At 46.7% G+C, this 22,235-nt stretch overlaps 1 protein-coding gene across 1 annotated transcript in view; it reads left to right on the top strand.

Moving 5' to 3' along the window:
• Nucleotides 1-9,841: 9,841 nt before the first annotated feature.
• CPLX2 (complexin 2) overlaps nt 9,842-22,235 on the top strand; it is an 88,098-nt gene continuing 75,704 nt past the window's right edge. The window contains exon 1 of the mRNA XM_033180122.1: nt 9,842-10,311. The gene's annotated coding sequence lies outside the window, so the exon portion shown is untranslated. The remainder of the gene's footprint in view (nt 10,312-22,235) is intronic.

The following is a 22,235-nucleotide window of genomic DNA, read 5'->3' as shown; positions in this document are numbered from 1 at the left end:
TTTTACTTTTTTCTTTTGTTTTAAGAGACAGGGTCTTGCTCTGCTGCCCTGGCTAGATGCAGTGGCACAATCACAGCTTACTGCAACTTTGAACTCCTGGGCTCAAGCAATTCTCCAAACTCAGCCTTCCAAGTAGCTAGTACTACAGGTATTCACCAAATATATATATGTATATTTTGTAGAGGTGAGATCTCACTATGTTGTCCAGGCTGGTCTTAAACCCCTGACCTAAAGTGATTCTCCCACCTTGGCCCCCCAAAGCACTGGGATTGTAGGTATAACCTACCACTCCCAGCCTCCCTTTCACTTTTGAGGTTCTCCTCTCCCTCCCCATGACAGTGATGGGGTGGCGTGATACCCAGCACTCTGCTAATTCCAAAGAATTCCCCTTTCCTTCTCTCTTTAACTTCAACTTTGTATGCCCTCAAGCCTGGTCAAAATTGTTTCAAAATCAATTAGTATATCCTCCATTGGTAGACAGGCACCTCACTTTGCCTGAGGCTGCTTGGCATATACATTTTATTTCTGGTCTCTGGGACTTCAGCTGACATTGAAATATAAACAGTTCACTAACACCTTGTTACACATACATCATGTCACTGAATGTTCACAAGGACCATGCAACACAAATCTCCTTGTCTCTGCTTTGCAGATAGGGAAACTGAAGCTCAGAGAGCTATTACTGTCTCACTGGATAAATGACCACAAAGTACTTGTCTCTCACTTGAGAGAGCTATGGATATTATGGTCCTCTGGACCCTCAATACCACCCCTAGACCGTGAGTCAGGGTCTGATTGTCTGCTGTTTTCACTGTAGGGCTCTGCCTCCCACCCAGTCCCAGAGCATTGCCTACTCCCAGCCAGTCAGAGCCCAGAGAGGCTGCGGACCTTGATCAGCGGACCTCTTATCCACCGCTGCAATAAGCAGCTTGGAGAGGAGATAAATGGATGTGATTATTGGCTTCAAATGAGGTTTAGGGATTATCTGTGGATTTTCTTTATCCTTGTGGCAGACACAGTGGAGAAGGGAGGGGCTGTGATTTCAGAACCCAGGGGAGGGGACCAAGCACCTTCGTGACTTGAATTTGTACCAAAGCTTGAGAATCAGATGAATTTTGGCATGAATTCAAGCTCTGTGACCTTGGGTATGTCACTTTACCTCTCTGAACCTGTTACCTTCTCTCCACAAGGAGTGGAGACATGCTAAGAATGTTCTTCTTTACCATCAGAAAAGGATCACTCACTCACTGAAGTACTGGTTTGAAGGAGTTTACATACGACCGTAAAACTGCATTCATTACCTCTGGGCCTCTTATCCCCTATTGCAACTCCTTAGCAACATCTTGAAAGAGCAAATTGAAATTACTCTATACGACACGAACAATAACAGCAACCTACATATACTAAGCTCTTCTTAAATGCAAGCACTTTATAGTCATATTACCATTTAATCCTCTCAATAATGCTAAGAAGTAGTTTTATTTTATTCCCATTTTACAGAGAAGAAACTGAGTTCCATCTGGCTTGCCCAATGTCACAAAGTTGATGAGAAGTAAGACCACGCCTAGAACTCAGGTTTAGGTCCTCAAAGCCAATATTTGAACTACCTGCTAAATGCCTCTATTGCATGTGCTGTGATTTCAATAGCATATTCTGAAATGGGTTTGAACCAGCTTTATTAGAGTAATTTTATGTAATCCAGCTGCTTCTGTGAGCACTAGCTATACTTATCTCTCTGAGTCGTCATTTCTTCATCTGCTAACTGGGGGTGATAACGCCTTCTTTCATATGGCTGTTTTGAGGATTGGATGAGATATAATAAACATTTAAGAAGTATCAGTTTTCCTTCTTTTCACCTCAAAAAATTAATATAAATTGACTTGCTGAAATTATAACAATTGGGATTTATGAATATCAATAACAATAGGAAAATAAGTCAGGTGCAAAATTGATGATGTTGGAAATTGTCTACCTACCCGGTTGTGTGTCATACAATGCTAGCATTTTTAAGATGCTGTTTATTGCATTGACACTAGAGCTACATGACATGGAAATTAGAGTGGAAAAAGTGTCATTCTCACTGATTCAACAAACATGCATTGACTACTTTTGCCAGCACTGTGGGTGCTATGGTCTGTATGTGTCCTCAAAATACACGTGCTGGAAATTTAATCCCCAGTGCAATAGCACCAGGAGGCAGGGTCTTTGGGGAAGGTTTTTAGGTCGTGAGGCCTTGCCTCATGAACAGATTAAAGCCACTATAAAAAGGGCTTGGGGGAGTGAGCGCTCTCTCTTCCGCTCTTCTGCCATGTGAGACCAGAATTCATCCCCTTTGTCTTTCCACCTTCTGCCATGTGAGGGCACAGCAAGGAGGCCCTCACCAGATGCTGGTGCCTTGATCTTGCACTTCCCAGCCTCCAAAACTATGAGAAAATAAACTTCTGTTCTTTATATATATAAGTTACTCAGTCTCGGGTATTTTGTTGTAGCAACACAAAATGACTAAGACCCAACGTCCTTATCATAGCATTTTAGCTATGGGTTCAGAGATAAACAAAACAGATATGGTCCTTGCTCTCATGGACACTACATTCTAGTGAAAGAAACAGCAAATAACCATAAATAAGATGTTTCAAGGAGTAGCATGTGTTATCAAAAATAAAACAAGGTAATCATACAGTGCAACTTGGGGCAAAAAGAGGCTATTTTAGAGAATGCAAGCAGTTCAACTTTCTCTGAGAAATAAACATTGACACAAAGGCCTGAATATTGAAGAATAGGCGCTCTTGGAAGGAGCTAAGGCCCAAAGCCGAGAATGAAAGGTATGTGTTCAAGGTACGCAAAGCAACTGCAGCTAGTGTGGAGTGAGCATCAGGGTAACTGATGGAATAATAAAATCAAAAAACCAGGTGGCACCAAATTATGCAAAACCTTGAAGGCCATTGTATAAAGTTTGGATTTCATTCTAAGTTCAGCAGGAAAAATACCATTAGAAATTTTTAGCGGCCCGGTGCGGTAGCTCACGCCTGTATTCCCAGGACTTTGGGAGGCCTAGGTGGGTGGATCACAAGGTCAGGAGATCGAGACCATCTTGGCTAACACGGTGAAACCCCGTCTCTACTAAAAATACAAAAATTAGTCAGGCGTGGTGGCGTGCGCCTGTAGTCCCAGCTGCTGGGGAGGCTGAGGCAGGAGAATGGCATGAACCTGGGAGGTGGAGCTTGCAGTGAGCCGAGATTGCCGCTGCACTCCAGCCTGGGCGACAGAGCAAGACTCTGTTTCAAAAAAAAAAAAGAAAACAAATTTTTAGCAAGAGGCTGGTAATTTGATCTGGTTCATACAAGCCACATTGGACCCACACAAATATGGTGCTAATTGTTTGGATGTGCTTTGTCCCTGCCAAAACTCAGGATAAAATTTGATCCCCAATGGGGGCCTAGTGGGAAGTGTTTGGGTCATGGGGGAGCATCCCTCATGAATAGATTAATGTCCTCCCACAGGGGTGAGTGGGTTCCTGCTCTCATAGGAATGGATTAGTTCCCCTAGAAGGTGGGTTGTTAAAAAGAGTCTGGCTTCCTTGGTTTCACTCTCTCATCACCTCTCTTACCATATGACCTCTTTGCAGTGCCCACTCTCCTTCCACTTTATGCCATGAATTGAAGCAGCATGAGGTCCTCACCAGAGGCAGCTGCCCAAGCCTGGACTTTTCATCCACCAGAATTGTGGGCCAAGTAAGTCACTTTTCTCTATAAATTACCCAGCCTCAGATATTCTGTTACAGCAACACAAAATGGACTAAAACATGTGGGTACTTGATTTATAACAAAGGTAGTACCCAGAGCGGAAAAGGGAAATAGTCTTTCTTTCAATAAATGGTGCTGTATCAATAGGATAATGATATGGGTAAAAAAAAAAAATCATAACCAATAATTTACACCATATACTAAAGTAAATTTGATGTGGACTATAAATATAAATATAAAAAGTAAAACAATAAAGATTCTATAAGATAACAAAGAGAATATTTTCATAATCTCGGGTAGGCAAAAATTAAACAGAACACGAAAAGTGCTTTACAAATAGATAAACTGAACTTTAATAAATTAGCAACTTTTGGTTATCAAAAGACACCACCAACAGAGGGAAAGTAGCAAACCACCTGATGGGAGAAGATATTTACAATATATATAATCTCAAAGGATCCCTCTCCAGAGTAGATGTAAAAGTCATATTAATCAAGAAAAAACATCACAATAGAAAAGTTGACAAAAGGCATCAACAGGTACTTTACAAAAGAAAGTTTTCAAATAATCATTAAACATGGAAAATCACTTTATTAGTCATGAGGTAAATTAAAATTAAAACCACTACAACTAGAATTCTCATACACAACATACAGGATTAAAACTGGTATCCCTTGGCTGAGTGTGGTGGCTCACACCTGTAATCCTAGCAGTTTGGGAGGCCAAGACAGGCAAATTGCCTGAGCTCAGGAGTTCAAGACCAGCCTGGGCAACATGGTGAAATCCTGTCTCTACTAAAAATACAAAAAAATTAGCCAGGAATGGTAGTGCATGCCTGTAATCCCAGCTATTCAGGAGGCTGAAGCACAAGAATCACTTGAACCTGGGAGGTGGAGGTTGGAGTGAGCCAAGATTATGCCACTGCACTGCAGCCTGAGTGACAGGGCAAGACTCTATCTCAAAAAAAGAAAAACAAAACAAAACAAAACAAAAATTGGTACCCCCACTTTGGGGAACTGTTTGGGAGTATCTGCTAAAGCTAAGTATTTGCATACCTTACCCAGAAATTCCACTTCTGGAAAAATAACGGACCAAAACACCTGCATGTATGTATCCACAGATTTACACAAAGCTTGGAAACAATGAAAAACTCCATCAACAAACTGAGGTGTATTCACATACTGAAATACTACACAGCATGAAAAATAACATTGCTGACACAGACAACAACATGGATGAATCTCAAAAACCTAATATTGAGCAAATGAAAAAATCAAAATTCAAAAGCGTATGTATTGTCTAGTTGGTTTGTTGTTGTTGTTGTTGTTGTTTGTTTGTTTGGTTTTTGAAACAAAGTCTCACTCTGTCATGTAGGCTGGAGTGCAATGGCACGATCTCGGCTCACTGCAACCTCCGCCTCCGGGGTTGAAATGATTCTCCTGCCTCAGCCTCCTGAGTAGCTGGGACTACAGGTGTGCGCCACCATGCCCGGCTAATTTTTTTTGTAGTGTTAGTAGAGACGGGGTTTCACCATGTTAGCCAGGCTGGTCTCGAACCCCTGACCTCAGGCAATCCGCCTGCCTCAGCCTCCCAAAATGCTGGGATTACAGGCGTGAGACACCATACCCTGCCTGTAGAGTTTCATTTTATGAAGTTTAAAAATTGGTGAAATTATAGGGTCAGAAGTCAGAATTGTGCTTTGCTTTGCTTTCCTTTGAGAGGGGATAACAGGGATATCAAATTGGGGGCTATCATGTTCTGTTTCATTATCTGGGTGTTGGTTACACAGTTGTGTTCACTTTGTGATAATCAAGATGTTCACACAATTTGTGTTCTTTTCTGTATGGGATATATATTTTACAAATTATTTGGGGGAGCAAGAAAGGAACCAGCAAGACCAGGTAAGAAGATGTTGTAGTGGTCCAGGCAGGAAATGATGGTGAAGAGAACTACAGGGGATGTGGTGAGGAAGGAGAGAAGTGGACTAATTTAGGATATGTTTTGGTAAAAGAACCTAAATGACTTGTTGATGGATTGGATGTGAAGGAAAAGGAATAATTCAACAGTGGACTCTGGGTTTATGACCCCAGCAGCTGGGCATACAGTGCAGCAACTGTTCCAAATGAGGAAGATCAGGAGAGGAAGTAGCATCATTTGGAAGTGTTCATACATTCCTTTATTTATTTCCTCTAGCAACATTCCTTGATAGGTATTTTGATCCCCACTGTACAGAAGAGGAAACTGAGGCTTGCAGAAATGAAATTATTTTGTCCAGGGTTGAACAGGTCTGACAGGAAACAGAATGAAAATATTTTACCTTAGAGGCATTTAGCTGTAGTGTTGGAGCCTGGAGAATTTTTTTTTTTTTTTGACAGAGTCTTATTCTGTCACACAGGCTAGAATACAGTGGCATGTTCTCGGCTCACTGCAACCTCCTTCTCCAGGGTTCAAGCTATTATCCTGTCTCAACCTTCCCAGTAGCTGGGACTACAGGCGTGCACCACATCCGGCTAATTTTTGTATTTTTGGTAGAGACGGGGTTTCACCATGTTAGCCAGGCTTGTCTTGAACTCCTGACCTCAGCCTGCCATGGCCTCCCAAAGTGCTGGGATTACAAGTGATGAGCCACTATGCCCAGCCCAGCCTTTCAAATTAAGCAGCTGAGTATTGAAGGTTGCCTCTGTCAGAGTACAATCTTGACCTCTTCAGAGTACAAATCTCTTGACTTCTTTCTTACTCGTCTGTGAAGTTAGGATGACGGTCATACCTACCTCATTGGGTTAATATGTTTCAAGGGCTTTAATGGTCCCTGATACAATTCAGCCCTCTGTAAGTTAGCCATTATCAGGGTCTGTGTGGACTTGCCCGAGGGATGAAGAGACAGAAGGTAGATTTTAATTCTTGCGCCAAGACTGTTTCATTAGCATGGTGATTGCCCTTTAAATCAAGGAAACAAATGATGGCATATAATGTTATTGCCACATAATAAAGTCCATCAGGGCCAAAATCCAGGAGCCAAAAGACATAAAGTGCATATATACAACAGAGGAAATCCTGGCTTAGCTGGGCATTGGCTGTCTAGGTGCTAATATGCTTTTCTGTACATGGGAAAGGAAAATTGTTATAATTATTCAGCAACAATTTTTGAGAGCTAAATTCCAGCCTCCCCGAAGTGCTTGGAGATAAGGGGCAATACACTTCAACTTTCCAGAGTCCATAGTCCAGAGCTGAGCACTCCTGGATTAAGTGATACTTCTCATCCCTTTGAATTATTGCAGCAGCCTTTAAGCTAGATTCCCACCTGTGTCCAACTGTTCCTGTTCAACAAATACTGAGCACCTACACTGTCTCAGGTTCTCTACTAGATTCTATGGACAATAAGAACAAGCTCACAGGGATGGCTCACTATTAAAGCACTTTGCAAATTGTAAAGTATTGATTTAATGCTGTTGCTGTGGGGATGATTAGGTGGTGATGGCAGTTGTTAAAGCAGTTGTTCAACAGTTCTCTGCTGTCTATGGAATAGAGGCATTGCAGCCAAGTCCAAACCAATTCCTGCCTAATTTCTCATCCCCTATTCCCTACATCAGCTTTACAGCCATCCATACTGAACCTATAGCAGTCCCTTCATTTTCACACCCCAAGGCTCTTAAATATTCTATTTCCTCTACCTGACATATTCTCCTCCTTTTGTCTGCCTGTAAAACCCCCACTTAATCCTTTAAGGTCCAATTTCACCCTCCCGTAACTCCTCCTAACAGGCAGTCTTCATCCCTTCCATGAGCATTTCTCAGTAAAGGCAAAGATATATCAGAATGACCTAAAATCATCTTCAAATCCCAGGCCCATACTGCTCACCAGAAGTTCAGATTCAATAGGTCTGGGTGCATAATGGTTAAGAGCTCAGGCTTCGAGTCAAAAAAACTCAGCTTAAGCCCCAGCTCAGTTGTTTACCAGCTCCATGACATTGGCCATGTTACTTAACTTCCCTAAGACAGTTTCCTCTGTGAATAGGGGATAGGAATAAGAAAAAAATGACTAGTTGAGACAAAGTACATAAAACAGTACAGTACCTGACACCTGGAAAGCGCTCAACAAATTATCATTATTGAAAAGAGGTCTGTTTTATTCTGATTTTGACAGCCTATCCAGTTCTTCCCCACCTTACGCCACACCTCTCCAGGTTGAGAATCACTGCTGGGCAATTATCAAATTGTATTATAATCCAACATGTATGTGCTTGGGTCTCCTACTACCAGGAAATTCAGAAGCTATGTCATAGTTCTAGATCAGTGTCAGTATTTAGAAGCTGTGTGACCTTGTACAAGTCAGTTTGCCTCTTTTGGCCTCAGTTGATTTGGCATAAAATGGGAAGAATAATGCTAATCCAGATAAGGTTGTCAGAAATATCAAGTGAGATCTTGAATTTGAAATTACTTTAAATGGTGTGTAGGAGTGAATTGCCATGCTTCTACTATCTGGGGTGAAAAGGGACTATGGTCCAGGTCTGTCACTTTATAGCCACATATCTATGTAAAGGGCTCTCTCCTTTCTCTCCTTCCCTATCTCATGGAGTATCAGTGTGATCCTCTTTCCTTAAACATTCGTAGATGATTTTTGCCTAATAGAAGACTTTACAATGACCTGCAAAGTAGCTCAAGCCTTTCCAAGGAGAAAGGGACTATTGATGCATTGGTATAAGTTCAGTTCTTCTCAGAATGCTAACCACTGAAAACACTGCAGTAAGCTTGACAGACAGGATCCTTGCTCTGGTTGAGTTTGAACTCTGGTTGAGGGAAAGTGAATGATACACAGGTAAGCATATAAATAAAATAATTTCAGAGAGTAATAAGTACTAACAACAACAACAAAAGAAATGCAACAGGTAATGCTATAGAGTGATTGGGGGAGGAAGCATTAGGTAGGTGGCCAGGGAAGTCCTCTTTGACAAGGTGACATTTGAACTGAAATTCAAATAACAAGTATTCAGCCACATAAAGATCGAGATGATGAAGATCCCAAGCAAAGAAAACAGCAAATAAAATTAAACAAACAAACAAACAAACAAAACCTTTAAAAACACCTTGATACAAAATGGAGGCCATTGTAGGAGGAATTACTGAGACAAGGGAGAGTGGGTCATGAAGCAGGAGGGTTGGACATGGATGCTGTATATGGAGCTTCGAAGGCTGTGATTTACAAAATAGAAATCAGGCCGGGCACGGTGGGTCATCCTGTAATCCCAGCACTTTGGGAGGCCAAGGCGGGCGGATCACGAGGTCAGGAGATCGAGACCATCCTGGCTAACATGGTGAAACCTTATCCCTACTAAAAATATAAAAAATTAGCCAGTGTGGTGGACGGCGCCTGTAGCCCCAGCTACTCGAGAGGCTGAGGCAGGAGAATGGTGTGAACCCCGGAGGCGGAGCTTGCAGTGAGCCGAGATCGCGCCACTGCACTCCAGCCTGGGAGACAGAGAGAGACTCTGTCTCAAAAAAAAAAAAAAAAGAAAAAGAAAAGAAAGAAAGAAAGAAAGAAAAGAAAAGAAAGAAATCGAATGAGCAATCACATGAAGAAAAGGAAGTTATTTTGACCTCTGCTTCTCATGTGTACATTCATTCAGCAGATATAACTCAACCTCTATTGTGTGCCAGTCACCAGGCTAGGAGATGAAGATACAGAGAAACATAAAATATGGAACCAGTTTTTATTAGCCTGGGAACTGAGGATAGAGGTGCATGAGTAACACAATGTGATGAGAAGCATAGTGGAGGGATGTAAAGGCTGAGGGATCCTAGAGGAGGCAGTGACTGACTGTGCCTTAGGGGCCAGGTAAATTTGCATGTAAAATGAGGATGCTTTCACCTGCAGATAAAGCATAAGTAGTAAGGAAGGGAGAAAGTCTCAGCCAAAGGGAAGGGCAGGTGCTAAGGCACTGGGGTAAGCCTGTTCAGAATAAGTGGTCCTCTGTCATGATGGGCACATAGCTTGTCTTGCTAGTGAAGGATCCCGTCAAAAAGTTAGTTTAGAAAGCTTTCTCTGGGACATGGTAAAAGACAGCCTGGAATGAGGTACTGCCGGCAGTCAGGCCAGAGAGTGGAGTTTGCAACAGAGCAGGTAGGTAGACCTGCATTTGGTTATTGGTCACAGAAATGGAGAGAGATTTCAAAATCAGGATGCCCTAGTGGCAGACCCCTAAGTCCTCGAACTTCAGGGCAGCACTGCCTGTGTGGGAACTCTCCCATGTCTCCTTGATTTCACGGCCACCTCTGCTGGCGCCCTCTCTCGTCTCCGCCGCCAGCCCCCGCCTCCTTTCTCGGGAAGCTTGGGTCTCCCTGGGAGCGGGTCTGCCCTTGGGGGGAGGCCTCTGGGCTCTGTGCCCTGCAGCTCGGCGGACATTCGGGGCGGACAGAAACGGGGCTCGGCGCCCCCCGCGTGCACGTGTGCTAGCCCAGGCAGGAGGGAGCGCCTCGGCGGAGGAGTCAAGGAAGAGGGGGAGGGAGAAACGCGCCAGAACCTCGGTCCCAGGCGCCCTGGTCGGCCGCGGAGGAGCTGCAACCTCCAACAGGTTCGTAGAACGCGCGCTCGCTCCCTGTGGCTGAGCCGCCCTCCTCCGCGGGAGCGGTTGGCGGAGAGACCCCGGCCACAGGCCCCGCGCTCGAGAGCTTCCTGAAGGCGGCTTCCTCCGGCCTCTCCCCCTCCCTAGAGCTCTCAGCCGCCGGCGGCTCTTCCGGGGCGAAGCAGAGGGCGCCTCGGGCTTCTCGCTCCAGCACCACCCCGGGGACAGCTCCCGCGCCACGCGGGGTCCCTCCCCGGTCAGCACTGCAGCGGCGGACAGCGGCGGCCGGGCAGGCTCCTCTGCACCCTCCGCCCGGGTTCCGCGCGGCTGCTAAGGACAGTCCCTCGCCCCCGCGCGCCGCTCCCCGCGCCAGCACCGCGGCGGCGGACAGCTCTCTCCTGCTGCACAGAGAACCGCGAACAAAGCCGCGGGTCTGGGGCCCCCGCGCGCCTAGGGGTGGCGTGAGGCTGCATCGATTTCAGCTTCTCCCAGAGCGGTGTCACCGGCGAGCTGGGCGGGGGCCTAGCACAGCCGCGCGTCTCCGGCTTGGGTCTGCCGTCCGCCGAGGCCTGGCCGTGCAATGGCGGGGCCCAGCTAAGAGTGGGCAAGAGGGTGGAGGGGACACAGGCACAGAAGGGTCCCGGCTCCGCTGGGCGGGCTGGGCCTAGGCTGAGGTCTCGGCGGGGAGGAAGGAGTGCGCCGCCCCTTCTTCCCTCCAGACTCCCACCCCCATCCCAGCTCAGAACCGCGGACTTCCAAGAGCCCAGCACAGAAGCCCGCGGCTGGCAGCTGCAATCACTGACTCCGGCTGTCCCCGGAACATCCCTAGAAAGTGTGAGGCTGAGTTTCCGTAGGGGGAGGGGGGCTGAGAAGCCGCGGGGAAGCCTCACGAACGGGACAGCTCCAGGCTCCCTCTCTCCCTCACGCCCTGGGTTCCGCCCCCACCTCCAGAGAAATCCCAGACCGCAGAGAAGGCAGTGGGGAGGGGGCGACCCAGGCAGCAGGTTGAGAACTCGGCTTAAGCCTGGGAGGTTGCAGTTAGCAAGAAAAAAAGGTTGAGGGCGTCTGTGAAGCCGGGAGGTCCCCAAATAGGGAAGCCAGTTCCGCGGCAGGAAAGCATACGAGGAAGAGAAACCTTTTCTCTGAGAGCTGAGGCTGGGAGGGCCCTCGGATCACGTGACACTCTAGATCACTGATTGTCTCCGCGGAAGACAAGGCCTAGGGGGCAGGGGTGATTCGCCCAAGGTCACTCAGCAATTTAGTAGCAAAGCTGGGCCTAAAACCCGGGCTCTCTAACTCCTGGTCCTGTTGCATAACATTCATGGAGAAGTCTTTTAAAATCCCAGATGCAAGGAGAATAGCAGAGTGGTTTACTTACTAGCATGTGACCTTGGGCAAGTGACCTTCTGAGACTATCTTCAGCTATTAAAGAGGAATGAGACGATTAATAGTACCCACTTGGATGATAATTTAATGAAAGAGCCATGTAATGAGCTTAGTGGCGCATAGTAAATGCTCAAAAAACGGTAGATCCCATGACTGCTATTATCCTTTCTGTAAACTTGTACTGGGGACTTATTACATACCAGGCACTGGCTGTGCACTGGGGAGGCAGAGAAGTAGCTTGAGGAGGTCACAGGCCAGAAAAGAAAACAAACAGTTGCAATATGTTATGATAAGTATCAAGGCACTGGGCTGGTGGGATCTCAGAAGCAGGAGTCAGGAACTGTAAGGAAAGACGAGGAAAAGGACCCCAGGCAGAGAGAGCTGTGTGTCAAGCCCAAGAGATGTGAAGTCCCAGTCACCAAGGAAATGTCACTGTGCCAGAGGGTCCTCGGGATATGGACTGAAAGATGAGAGTGGAGAGAAGGACTGGAGCCAGTCTCCAAAGAGCCTTTTATGATGGAATACTTCAAACATATTTAGAAAAATAGAAAGAATAGTATAATAACCCCCCACATACCCATCATTCAGCTTCAACAGTTGGCCAATTTTGTTTCATTTATACCCACACCCACTCTCATCACACACACCCACATCCACTCTCATCACATGCGCACACACTCACACTGACTTATTTGGAAGCAAACCCAAGACATCACATCATTTCATGCAGAGAGATTTTAACATCCGTACAACTTCTGCCATTCAGATACTGGACCACCTTGGAAGTCACTAACTCAAATCATGACCTTCCCTCCTCAACCCATTCTGAACATTTCTGTCCTTTGCAGGATGTCTTGAGAAGCCACACTGTAGTGATGAGCCACATACATTAAAAGAAACTGTTTGAGAAATAAACAAGGGATACATCAACCCTCAACAGGTTTGACCATGCCAGAATTGTTCATGTCCTCTACCTACACTGGGCATTAGACCAATAACTAAAGACAAATCAAACCCCATAGAGAAAAAGCAAGAGCTTCCCTTTCAAAGTAATCTGAATCATGAGCTCCTAAGGCTAGAAAGCTTAACATTATGGAAATAATTGATTTGGAAATCACTGGGCCCAACAGCCACATTTTACTGAGGAAAAGAGGGGTAAAAAATGGGGAGAAATTGGCCCAAAGTTCCATGGTGCAGAGACCAGAACCAACATCTATGAACTCATAAATTTAGGATGCCATTTTCTTCTCTAGCTCAAAGAGGCTGGAAGAGGAAAAAGGAAGGGGAATAAAAAATAGCCTTCTTTGTTCTCAAGAAGATGGCAATGTATGACAGTTGGTCTTTATCTTTGAGATCCCTTTGCAAGTTTCCCTTCTCTCTCTCTCTCTCCCTCTCTCTCTGTGTGTGTGTGTGTATATATATATATGTGTGTGTATATATATGTGTATATATATACACACACACACATATATATGTGTATATATATATACACACACATATATGTGTGTGTGTGTATCTATCTATCTATCTATCTATCTAGTATAATCATAGCTTACTGCATCCTCGAACTTCTGGGCTTAAGGGGTCCTCCCTCCTCAGCCTCCCAAGTAGCTTGGACTACAGGCATGCACCACCATGCCCAGCTATTTTTTTTAAGTTTTTTTTTCTTTCTTTCTTTCTTTTTTTTTTTTTTGTAGAAATGGAGTCTCACTATGTTGCCCAGGCTGGTCTCAAACTCCTGGGCTCAAATTATCCTCTTGTCTCACCTCCCCAAATGCTGCTGGGATTGAAGGCATGAACCACCCCACCCAGCCCCTTCCATATACTTTCTAAGTAACTTGATCTTGGTGGCACCTTCTTTCTGGCTGCTGTGCTAACCTCTCAGCTGGTCCCTTAGTTCTCATTAGCAAAAGGCTGAACAGTCAGAAGCCCAGATCTCATTTCTGTGGATTTTTGCCTGCCCTGCTTGCCTTAACCAGATGCATATGAGGCCTTCCTTTTCCCATTTGCCCTGAATTTGGCTGCACACCCTGCTCAGTTACAGACCTCAGCTCCTTGGAGGTGCTAAATGAGTAGTGTTTGGCTCAGGCTCTGGCAGGACTCAGAGCTCTTGTGCCTTTTGGGAACATAAAGTCTCCCCATTACTGATATTACTGATGAAATGTGATGGCCATAATGGATATGTGTGTCCTGACTGGGCTCTGGGGCTCTTATTCTGCAAGTCAGATATTTCACTTTGCAGGGAAGCCCCTGCCTATCAAATGGGGAGGGCAGTATCTCACAAGTTTCCCCAAGTCTTAGGTAGACAATTGAGAGCACAAGCAAGGAGCTCTTAGCATCCTTGGTGAAGGGAAGTCAGCAGAGAACAGCCATTAAAAGCCAATAAAAGTCCCCTTGAGCCCAGCAGGCAGAGAGTGCAGTGAGCTGAGATCGTGCCACTACACTCCAGCCTGGGCAACAAAGTGAGACTCCACCTCCAGAAAAAAAAAAAAGTGCCTTGCTCTGGGAGTGTGATTGCAGTCCAGACATAGAAAAGTGATCAAGATAGGGCATCCTGGCTTGTGAAATTATCCCAGCTATCAGCTTGGGATGAGACTGACTTCGATGCATTATATTACCTGGGCCTAGTTGAACTGCAATATGTAAGATCCCAAAGTGACTTGGTGAGCATCTCCTCTTCCTTCAAGACGCTTACTCATTGAATGGCTATTCTGTGTCAGGCACTATTCCAAGTGATGGTGATACAGCAGAACAAGGCACTGCTAATCTCTGTTCTCATGGGGCTCACAGACTCACAGTAGGCACAGTCATTGATAACAATTGAAAAGCAAATGTGAAAATAGACAGACAGATGGAGAAGGCCTGTGTGAACTAGTGACATGAAATTGAGGCCTGAATAACAAGAGTCAGTCATGTGACGACGTGGGGCAGCACACTCCAGGCAAAGGAAATCGCTCTGGCAGAGGCCCTAATGTGAGCCTGGACTGTGTGGGGACAGATAGGAGGTGGAGTGAGTGAGGGGAGAGCAGCAGCCGCCAGGGGCAGGGACAGGGCAGAGAGGGGATCGTGCAGGCCCTTCTAGGCCATGGTCAGGATTGAAGCTGTTATTCTAAATGTAATAGATAGTAGCCAGATGGCTTTAAGCAGAGGAGTGTTAAAAAAAAAAAAACTGGATGTTTAAAAAAATGCCTCTGTTGCTGTGTGGAGAGTGGATGATATGGGGGTGCTGGGCTGAGCACTGAGGCAGGAAGGGTGAGACACAGACTGTCCCACCCGGAGGTGGTCAACATTGAACTGAGGAGACAATAGGCAAGAACAACAGTATCCCATGCTAAAGGCTGCCATTGTGGGAACAGAGACAAGAAGATTTAAGTCAGCCTGGGAAGCGTCAGGGAAGGCTTCACGGAGGTGCATAATGGATGTGGGATTGTATCTGGGAAAGGAGAGTGGTAAGGCTGCTGCACAGGTGCACCAAGGGGCAGTGTGTGGTAGCCGTGGAGGGCATGGCCCAGGAGCTAGGCTGCCTGGTTTCAAATCCCAGCCCTGCCATTGAGAAGCTGCATGGGTTTAGGCAAGTTGTTTACCCCTGTGTGACTCGATGTCCTCATTCTTAAAGTGGAGATGATGAGAGTCCAAAGACTTATTTCAAGGGATTTCTGTGAGAGTTAAACAAGTTAAAATATGTGCAGCACTCAGACATTCCTGGCACTTAGAAAGTGCTGTATGAGTACGAGTATTCTAAATAAAAACGGAGCAAAATGGAGATGGGTGAGCCAGGAGCACATGCCACGAAGTGTCCACTAGAGCCCGGCTTGGGGCCTTGAATCCCAGGCCACAGATGCCCACCTTGTTCTGTAAGCAATGGGGAGCTATTAAAGACTTTTAAGCATGGGGGTTCAGAGTAGAGAGGAAGATAAAATGCAAAGGCCCAGAGAGGGAAGGGAACTAACCCACAGTCACACAGCCAGTTACCAGCAGGAGTCTGTCCTCCGGCTCTTCCACTGAGTTAATATCTGTAGGAGGACAAAAGCAGCATATATTTTGTCCCATCATTGCATCCTCAGAGTCTAGAATAATGCCTAGGGTATTCTCAGAAAATATTTGTGGACTACATTGCTGAATTGGTAGCCAAGTGGGCCAGGAAACATCAGAAACCTTGAATCGTCTAGGAGCTCAGTGCTTTCAGGACAATGGAGAAACCACTTGTCAGGAAAATAAACCAAACTTCCAGAGGTGTTGACATGGGGTCTCAAGCCCTTCCAAATCCTAGGTTCTCCTGTGATCAAAGACACCACTGCCCACACTTTCCCTGCCACCCCCTCAATCTGCAACAAGCATTGCTGCATAGGGTTCAAAAGTTAATCTTGGTAAAGTGCCTGGCAGATGAAAACTGTTCCCCAGACATTCAGCGTGGTAAATGCCAATGCAGAGAAAATGTATCTCCACGTTTGCAAGAGGCAGGCCTTTGTGTTCCACAAAAACCAGCCATTAGAATTCCTGTCTCTGACTCGTCGGAAGCTGCGACAGCCAGGCGGGCAAGTAGGGTCTTGCAGTTCAAGCAGCAAGTGGCAAAAGGCTCCGAGGAACTCAGCCCTGGCTCTCACATCAGGAACACTTCTGCAGAGCAGGGCATGGGGCCAGGTGTTTCTCCAACAGGAGAGAGCCTCAGCCCTGACTGTTCCAGCTGGAAGATCTTAAGCAAATCCCACCATGTCTCTGAGCTTCAAGTTCATCATCTGTAAAATGGGGATAATACCACCAGGGCTCACTGGGTCATTTTGCACAATGACAGGCACATAGCAGATGCTCAACAAATGTGCTTGCTTGCTTGCTTGCTTTCTCTTTTCCTTTTTCTTTTTTTTTGAGACAGAGTCTTGCTTTGTCACCCAGGCTGGAAAGCAGTGTCATGATCTTGGCTCACTGCAATGTCCGCCTCCCAGGTTCAAGCAATTCTCCTTCCTCAGTCTCCCAAGTAGCTGGGATTACAGGCACCTGACATCACACCAGACTAATTTTTGTATTTTTAGTAGAGACAGGGTTTCACCATGTTGGCCAGGTTGGTCTTGAACTCCTGACCTCGGGTGATCCATTTGCTGGGACCCAAAGAGCTGGAATTATAGGCGTGAGCCACCCACCGTGCCCGGCCCAAATGTGCTTTCAATTATGAAAATAACACTGTGGGTTAGGGTTATCATCCCACTTCCCAAATGTGAAAACTGAAGCCCAAGGAATAGCTCATTGATTCGTCAATACCCACTGGGCAGCTGTATGAGCCAATAACTGTTTTAGAAGCTGGAGAGACAGTGAAGAGGAAGACAAGGGCCATGCCTCTATGGAGCTCACTTTCTAGTGGGGAGACAAAAACCAGGCAAGTAAACAAAATCATTTCACCAAGTCATATAAATACCAGAAAGAAAGTAAAAGAGAGTGTGCCAAGGAGGATGAGGCTGTTTAAATCAGGGAAGGCTTCAAGGAAGAGGCATTGGGGCTGGCATCTGAATGAGAAGAAGCTGCCTATGGGACAAGCATGGAGGCAGAAGGAACAGAACATGCAGAGGTCCTAGGGCAAAAACAACCCTGACAAGACTGCAGGGCAGGAACCAAGTGAGCAAGGAGGAGAGTCACAGATGGTGAGAGCAGAAAGGCTGTGAGACTGGGGTTAGGCAGGGCCTTGAAGGCTGGGGGAGTCTTCTTGTGAGACAGAGGGGTGGCGTGATCTAAATTGTGGTGAAGTCACTTCCCTCAGTCACTCAGCCAGTAAGGGGTGGATGGGGTGAAGCCCATGTCAGAGTTATCTCCTGGGCCCTCCTTCAGGCCACAGTCCCTGCTGCCATCTCTAGAGCAGGTCAGCCAAGGGGCAGTGCAAGTGATGCATCTGCAGGACTCACCTGCTGGGAAATAAATCCATTGGCACGGACAGCCGTGTGGGCACTGCAGTGCCTTGCGGGCAGCATCCTCATGCCGGGAGGATGCAGGGGGAGGGAGGCAACATAAGGCCACCAGGACTAGGGTGAGGCCAGTAAGGCACCTGCCTCTGGTGCACAATTTAAGGGGATGCTGAAAACTTGATTAAGATAAATAACTTTGTATGCAATATTTAAAAAAATTAATGCAAAAAAACCGTGATGAATAAAATATCAAAATTTTAAATAAAGACAGGATACAAAAGAGGAGGGATTAGGGTGAGGAAGGTGAAATGAGTTGTACATAAGTAGGTTCTAATCTTGGCCCTAAGACATTTGCTCAACTGCAGGGACACTGCTTGGGCCAAGCCCTGTTCCCACTAGGAGCCAGTAGCAGGAGCCAGTCTGCTCATGGAGAACTGAAAATAAGAAACTGTTCCCGGTAGAGGCCCCAGAGAACACTGCCTGCCTTGGCTGTGGAGACAGAAGCCCAGAGAAAGGATCACACATCAAGGAGGTGATACTGGGCCTGTACCCTAAGGTGCTGTGTAGGATCAGACCCACCCCTTGTATGCTTTGGGAGCCTAGTAAGGTGCATTGCCTCTCAAGCCTCAATTTCCCCATCTTTGAACCCAGAACTAATAAAACTTAGTCACCAGGATTGAGTAGGATACTGGTTAAAGTCCTCTAGTGCCTGGCTACTCAATGTGTGGTCCACAGACCGGCAGCATCAACATCAGCTGGGAGTTTATTAGAAATGCACGATCTCAGCTGCATCTCAGAGGCACTGAATCAGAACCTGCATTTTAACAAGACCTCCCGGTGATTGACACACACATTTAAATCTGAAAGCCTGGTCGATTCTTGGCACATAAAAGATGCTCATTAAATGTTAGTGCTACTCCCCTGACTACCCAACCCTGTTAGATTCTGACTTCAGACGAGGAAAAACCTAAGATGTAAGAAGAGATCCTGAGGTGGACGCCTCATGCATTTTAAACCAGCACGTTTTGAAGCCAGGGACCCAGGCCAAGCTCTTTCTATACTTAACCATATGAGCCCTCCATTTTGTTCATATGTAAAATGGGAATAATAATTACAGGTAGCTCCCATGATTGTTGTAATATTAGGAAAACACTCAGCACAGTGCTTGGCACATAGTAAGTGTTCAGTAAACTCTTGCTGCTGTGGCCGCTGCTGGTGGTGGGCCAATGAATTTCAATAGAGCACAGACCATGTGATGAAATGAAATCAGTAACATTCATCTTAATTTTTCTTTGCCATTTGTAAAGCACTTCGATTGACACCATTTCAGCCAACTCTAATAACCCTTTTGAGTAAACACGAGATATATCCATTTTTCAGAGAAAAAAAAAATCTAGACTCAGGGATGAGATGACTTGTCCACTAGGATTTAAATCCCTGGAGTCTGACACTAAAATCTGTGTCAGCAACTGAGAATCCAAGCAATAAGCATGGAAAATATCAAACATGGGATGAGACAGCATTAGACTGCAACGATCCCTTTTTATTTTACAAAAGGGAAAACTGACACCTGTGGAGGCGAAGAAACGTGTCAAAGATCTTTCACACAGAGCGTCAGCTCTGGGGTCAGAACCCAGTTCCCAAGGCTCTCCGTGTCCAGACCACCTCCCTCACCTGGTTGGCCAGCCTCCACCCGATGAGCCTGGCAGGCTGCAAGTGGCAAGTCCCCTGGGCGGGTCTAGTGGTCAGGGGGCATCCCAGCCCCACCTTTCCTTCCAGCGCAGTCAGAAGAGGAGCTCACGTTGCCAAGGGGAGGGCTGCGAGGTTGCTAGGACACGGTCTGCAAGCAGTCAGGTGGTAGGGGTAGCCTTTGCTGGAACTGGCACTAGGAGCTGCCACAGCGATTTTCTCATGGCTGGGAGACGACCTCCAACTCCACAGGGTGGGTCAGCTGACGAGAGGGTTGACTGCCACAGACGCCCATGTCACTACTACACACACACCCAAGCCGGCAGGCTGAGTCCCATTCTCCCTCAGCTCCACAGCTCATCAAGCCCTCAGTCCTGCTACCTACTCCTCCTATCTTTGCCACCCCAAGCCGCTGCCTTAGCACAGCTCCCTGTCCACAGCCTGTTAAGAGCACCCCAGATTCCCCACCTTCATGCTCCCATTCTCATCCTTGAGCCCCTGAAGTGCCCGGAAGGATTGAGAGCGCAGAGCTGAGCCCTGCAATGGCTCCCCATCACCCTCAAGGTGAAGCCTAAGCTCCTTTAAGGCCCCTTCTAAACTGGCTCTGACAACCTGCCAGTCTCTTTTTTGGCCCTGAGGCTCCAGCCAAGCCACCTTCCTCCCAGTTCCTTGAGTAGAGCATGCATCCTCTGTGTCTTTGCAGATGCTGTTCCTTCTGCCTGGAAAGCCCTTCCTGCCCCACTGTCCACTTGGCCTCTGCAAATCCTTAGCTCCAGACTCACCTTTTCAGAGAAGCCCTCCCAGCTTCTCTAAAGTGCTGAAGAAAGAGGCACCTTAGAGAAAACTGTGTTAGTAGGGGTGGCACATTGTAGCTTAACTATCTGCTTTCCTGCTCGTGTCCCCATTCGGCTGTGAACTTTTTTTTGTTTTTTTGTTTTTTGTTTGTTTTGTTTTTTTGTTTTTGAGACAGAGTTTTGCTCTTGTTGCCCAGGCTGGAGTGCAACGGTGCCATCTTGGCTCACCACAACCTCTGCCTCCCGGGTTCAAGTGATTCTCCTGTCTCAGCCTCCCGAGTAGCTGGGATTATAGGCATGTGTCACCATGCCTGGCTAATTTTTTTTTTTTTTTTAGTAGAGATGTGGTTTCTCCATATTGGTCAGGTTGGTCTCGAACTCCCCACCTCAGGCGATCTATCACCTTGGCCTCCCAAAGTGCTGGGATTACAGGCGTGAGCCACTGCGACCAGCCTCAGCTATGAAGTTTTTATGTCTCACTCCTAGAGTGAAACAAGAGACCTTGGCAGAGTCATTCACCCACTTAGTTACTCACGGGTTTCCACCGTGCAAGATCAAGGCCTCTCTGGGCCTCTGTGCCATCCTCTGTGTGGTAGGGGTTATGACACTGGTGTTGCCAGGCTAATGGGAGTGTTAAGGATTGTGGCTCTGAGGGCTTGGCACACATAAATACACTGAAGGTGGTGGCATTGCTGTTTTGTTTACACCAACACCACCGGCGCCCAGCACAGACGCACAGAGCACTCACCAGCAAGTGTGTGCTCAACGGGCCCCTCTCCTGCCCAGGAGAATGATTAGTGTGTGAAAAGGCTCTGTAAGGAGTGACGCTCCATTCTAAGTCGTAATAATTCTAGTAGTTAACACTCTTGATTCTCCCTGCCTCCTAGACCTAAGTCATCCCAAAATGTGCTCTGCCCACTCTTCATTCATGGAACAAAAGTTTACTAAGCACGTGCTATGTGCCAGATGACGTGCTAGCCGTTTGGGACTGAGCAGTAGGTAGATGTTAAACACAGAATTGTACCACCTCTTTTTCCTTCCTTCCCTTCTTAAAGGCCAGCCTCCTGTCCCTGCACACAGGTGGCCCCACCTAAGGACAGGGAAGATGCCATTTGCACCCAGGTGCTCATTCCCTGGGCAGGCAGCAGGCTGCAGCCCACAGGCGCCCACCCCTTCTCCCTCTCCAGCAAGCTGGAAACAGGAACATCTGCCCTGTTTTTAATCCAGTTGCTAGTTTTAAATTCAAATATTGTCAGCTCCCTGAGAGCAGGGATCATGCCTGCCCTTTTCACTGCTGTTGTCACCAGCATTTAGAACACGGCCTGGCAGAGTCATTCACCCACTTAGTTACTCACTCATTCATTCATTCACTCAACAGATACTTATCAAGTCCTGCTAAATGCCAGGCTCTGGGGAGACAGCCAGACTCAGCCCCAAGGAGCTCCTATTCTAGCAATGGAGGAGGGGAGGGAAGTGGGGGTCTGAGGGTTGTGTTAGGAGGTAACCGTGCCTGGAGTTGGCTGATCCCTGTGGAAAGCCCTGATTCACTCTGTACTGTCTCCGTGATCTGGGCCAACCCTTCATGCCTCTCAACTTTAGTCCTCACCTCTGCAAGTGAGACAATAGTATCCTCTTCGGAGCCACTGAGAGCAGGGCTATGGTTACTAAAAGAAGAGGAAACAGAGAGTTGGGGTAGGAGGCGACAGGTTGTCCTGGGGGGAGGACATTGCAGCCCCTTCAGTTGCTGGGGCCTTGGTTCCCCTCCAAGTGGGGCCCTGGCTGCAGCAGAGAGCAAGAGCTGGAGAGGGAAGAGTTCCAGCTCCAGGCCTACCCCCGTGTGATCTTAAGCAGACCATCTCCCCCTCTCCGCATCAGTATTCTCATCTATCAGATGAGGACAGAACATCGACCTCACTCATCCTAAATATGTGATACCAAATCTAGCAAGCTTGTCATGATGCTCAGTCAACAATTATTGACTGGCACCTACAATCTACCTGACCCCAGGCAGAGCTCTGGAAACAAAGTCATGTAACAGCCAATCTTTGCCTTTACGGAATGCATGATGCCCCCTAGAATCAAGCAGAGGAAGGTAATTAAAATTTGAGGAGCTATAGTGTAAAAAAGAAATCTTCACAGACATAATCTTATTTAACAACAGTAATAATAACAAGCA

Source organism: Trachypithecus francoisi, unplaced genomic scaffold (assembly GCF_009764315.1).
Source record: "Trachypithecus francoisi isolate TF-2019V2 unplaced genomic scaffold, Tfra_2.0 Lachesis_group2, whole genome shotgun sequence".
NCBI classification, from domain to species: Eukaryota; Metazoa; Chordata; class Mammalia; order Primates; family Cercopithecidae; genus Trachypithecus; species Trachypithecus francoisi.
The sequence above is the reverse complement of the archived record's forward strand: the minus strand, read 5'-3'. Positions and strand labels throughout refer to the sequence as shown.